The sequence below is a fragment of the Astatotilapia calliptera genome, chromosome 13 (genome assembly GCF_964374335.1).
Source record: "Astatotilapia calliptera chromosome 13, fAstCal68.1, whole genome shotgun sequence".
NCBI lineage: Eukaryota > Metazoa > Chordata > Actinopteri > Cichliformes > Cichlidae > Astatotilapia > Astatotilapia calliptera.
In genome coordinates, this window is record NC_137434.1 from 22,378,182 (window position 1) to 22,382,377 (window position 4,196).

The following is a 4,196-nucleotide window of genomic DNA, read 5'->3' on the forward strand; positions in this document are numbered from 1 at the left end:
GAGGAAGAGCGCTGACAGCACCCACAAATCAGACAGGTGCTGCCCTCTGGTGGACACCAGCGAAACTGCTCGGAAACCTTTAACTGGGCATGTTCTATGCAAGGTGATTAGACTTGATGATTTTATAAAAATTATAGTTAACTCAATTAACTACCCTCTGCACCATAAAATAAATATTTAGCTTTCAGTTGCAGGAAGTCTTCATTCTCCTGTTGCTGCTTAACTGCTCACCTCAGCATCCTGTGCTTGGCCTGTCTCCTCCAGCACATTTTAGTGCATCATTTGTATTTGTATTCTGCTATTTTATGTTATTATTATTATTATTATTATTATTATTATTATTATTTTGTTGTTTTATTTTACTTCACAAATGTGTTTGATTTGTTGTGTATTTTTTACTTTTAAGCTCCTTTATTTACTTTATTTATTATAAACATAGCTCTTTCATAGTGAGTATTTGTTTTTTTCTTTTTAAGCTATTTTGATTGACTATATTGTATTTAACTGTGGAACTTAATTGGCACTAACACAGACATCTCACATTTTTTAATAAATTAAGTATATCTTTATAAAACTAAAAGAATCAAATAAAAATGTAAGCATGTCTTTAATATTATTTTTTGTTATTTTCACATTGAACACAAACCCTCATTCTCATTTACTCAGAAATTGTTGAAAACTCCTGCTAAAACCGGGCAAAGACCCTGTATACCCCTTAAGCTATCGTCCAATATCCCTTATAAATGTAAACCTTAAAATAATCTGCAAAGTGCTTTTAAAGAGATTAGAGAAAATAACCCCCCTCTTAATTCATCCTGACCAAACTGGTTTCATAAAGGCACTCATCTCATGAGTAGGCACTCATCAACAAATACACGTAGATTACTTAATTTGATTGACTACTCATGCAGTAAAAACATCGAAACTACAATATTATCTCTAGATGCAGGAAAGGCGTTTGACAGAGTTAACTGGAAATTTTTATTTGCAACTTTACACAAATTTGGTAATCAGTCTTTATGCAGTTGATGTGTTACTTTTTCTGGGGTATTTGCATTGATAAACTCTTTTGCAAGAGTATCAGATTATTCAATTAACTGGTCAAAATCTTCAGTCCTTCCGATTAATTGCTCCTTCCTAAATTCTTCTTCTACACCACTGCAATCGGGAAATATAAAATATTTAGGTCATAATGTTTCTCCCAAGCTTGCAGATTTAACTAAATTAAACCATATCCCACTTTTAAAGTAAGTTGCTGGATGGAAATGTCTACCCATATCACTCAGGGGAAGGGTTGCCGCTATAAAAATGATGGTCTTACCAAAAATAAATTATTTATTCTCAATGATCCCAACTAAACCACCACAAGATTGGTTCAGATCTCTAGATTTGTATATGTCTAAGTTCCTTTGGGAAGATAAACCACCACATATAAGCTTAAAAACACTACAAAAGACCAACAATAAAGGAGGATTCGATCTACCTAACTTTCAGGCTTCAATTTATCTCAGGATGGCTAAAACATACCTTCTTAGACGACCTTGGCTAGATGTAGAACAAGCACTTATAATAATCTAGAGATTTCAGACCTACCATTTATCAGCTCAAACATCCAACGACATGAATGCTTTAAAAGCGTCAACATCAGCTCTTCTCTGACAGCATGGTGGGAGTTTCTAAAATTGATGGAGTCTTTATTAATCCCATGCAAACGTACACCTATCTGGAACAACCCTGACATATTACAAAACAATAATATGATAAACTTGTCAGATTGGAGTGGTAAAGGACTCAAATACTTAGAACATATATTAGAGGAACAGAATTTATTCCATTTGACAGACTAGTTACACAATATGGGATCAACAAGAAAAGATTTTTAGAATATCAACAAATTAAATCCATAGTAAAAAAGAAATTTAAACCGGGTCAAGTTGAATTACAAACACCACTAAGTGTGGTTCAATTTCTTACTTATAAAACCCCCAAATTACTTTCCAAAATATACAGATTGCTTTCTGTAACACTTTGTATTCAATTAATTCAATACAAAATATTACATAGAGTACACTATACAGGTCATCGGATGATTTCTGTGGGTGCTCCGTCTCCAGGCTGGGGCTCTGGCTGGACCTTGGGGGCTTGGGTCCTGGTTGGTGTGTCACCGAGGTTGTGTGCGGGTGGGTGCATGGGGGCTCAGCCCTGGTGCGGGGTGCCTCTGGTGCATCAAAGTTGAAAAGCATGAAGCAATAAAATGAAAATGTATAAAATCAAATGTTTAGTTAGGGAAATATGCTAAAATATAAATCAAATGCATGTAAGTCAAGTAAATTTCATGTCCCCAGATTCTATTAATTTAGATTTATTGTATCACTTCTTTGTATTTTTGACTACCACATCATCCTATTTGTTGCTGGTATTTGTCAGCAGGTAGGAACTTGAAAGATTTATGCCAGCCTGACTAGAGGACTCATCCAGTGAGTCTCGATTAATAAATTAATAAATCCATATTGTTGTTTCATTTCATAAACCAAGGTCAGAGTGAAAAACCTTTGTAGCATTAATTTATAACTGACTCCACAGAGTCTGAGTCGTGACCTGGGCCCACTGCTCCCACACTGTGCTCTCCTGTCTACCCACTTGACCATCTGTCCCACGCTGAGCTCAAAGGAAACAAAAGGGACATGATGTAAGCTGTACCTGGCACCACTGATGTCCATCTGCAGCAGGTAAACAGTTAGACTTTGTATGTAACACTTGTCTAAAAATACTAGGCAAATTGCAGACATACTTTTATATTGTTTTATTTTAGGTTTCTTTTCACTGCTGAGCCTTTGTCAAGGAAACAGTTTCAACCAATCCAGTAATGCTCCAGGGATATTGGCCTTGCATGCATTATGATCACCAGCAGAGGGAGCTGAATAATAAGAAATATATCTCATATGCAGTACAACAAGACTGCGCGTAAGTATGTTTTAACTTGGTTTTAATGAAAAGCTTGCTCCTGTTTCTGTTCATTTCACTCCTTGACTAGCAGGACTGTAGTCTGCAGAATATTTGCTTACAGTCAGATTCTGAAAACTTTAAAGGCTCAATACTGCACATGCTTTTATTCGACTTATTCCACTGTGGTTTGAAGCTGCAGCTGCAGAGGTCCTTGTGGGTTTTCAATCCAAACTTCTGTATCTTAATTGCGATTTCAGACTCATGCACAGAGTGTACCGCTAACTCAAACAGCCTTCATGTCTAATATGTAAGTTCATGTATTCGATCACAGATTAAAGACGAGAGGTTATCAGCTCACTGACTTGCACTCTCTGGTGAAATGTGATCTGTCATGATTTATTTGATGGCCACTGTGGCATAATGTGGAGTAACCTGCAAATAAAGCTGTTATGTTATTACAATTAAACACCAACAATGATAATAATAAGTTTAATAAAGTGCTTCCCATTAAACTCATAATTATTTAGACACGTACTTTATGCATCCAGCGCAAGTATTTCTCCAGCTTTTATTGAGAAAATGAAATTAGTCTTTACCAAAATAGTAATAAGTGTGTTATTAACTGTTAAACTCCCTCATATATTAGCCTCCAGGCAATCAAAACATGCATATATTTATTAAGAGGAAACATTTAATCTTTTCTAAATCTAAGAATCTACTGGAATTTTTGAAATTACTTAAAGAACATATTTTTTCTTTATTTTTCCTTTCTTTCTTTCTTTCTTTCTTTCTTTCTTTCTTTCTTTCTTTCTTTCTTTCTTTCTTTCTTTCTTTCTTTCTTTCTTTCTTTCTTTCTGTTTAAACTTCCATCAAGCAGACAAACAAATATAGGAATATTAACATTGTGCAAGCTCAGAAAGTTTGCTATAGGAAAGAATAATAAAGTACTAAATTTAACCATCTCCTAGTATAATAGTAGCAATAAGTAATTTCAATTGTTTGTTTGTTCTTTTTAAATCAAAGTGTGATAATAATGAGTCGTACTTAGGTAGAACAAACATAAAAACAAATAAATAATTAAAATACGATAAAACGGGGAATATTATTATCTCAGAAGAATGTTGTGCTTTTCTTTGTCTAGAAACAGAAGCTGCACAAAAAGAAACGTTTTGCTCATTGACAAAACTGAATTTTATTGTGAAAGGACTGGGAAGAAGAATTTTTCGCACATGCGTAGAATAAGCTAGGTT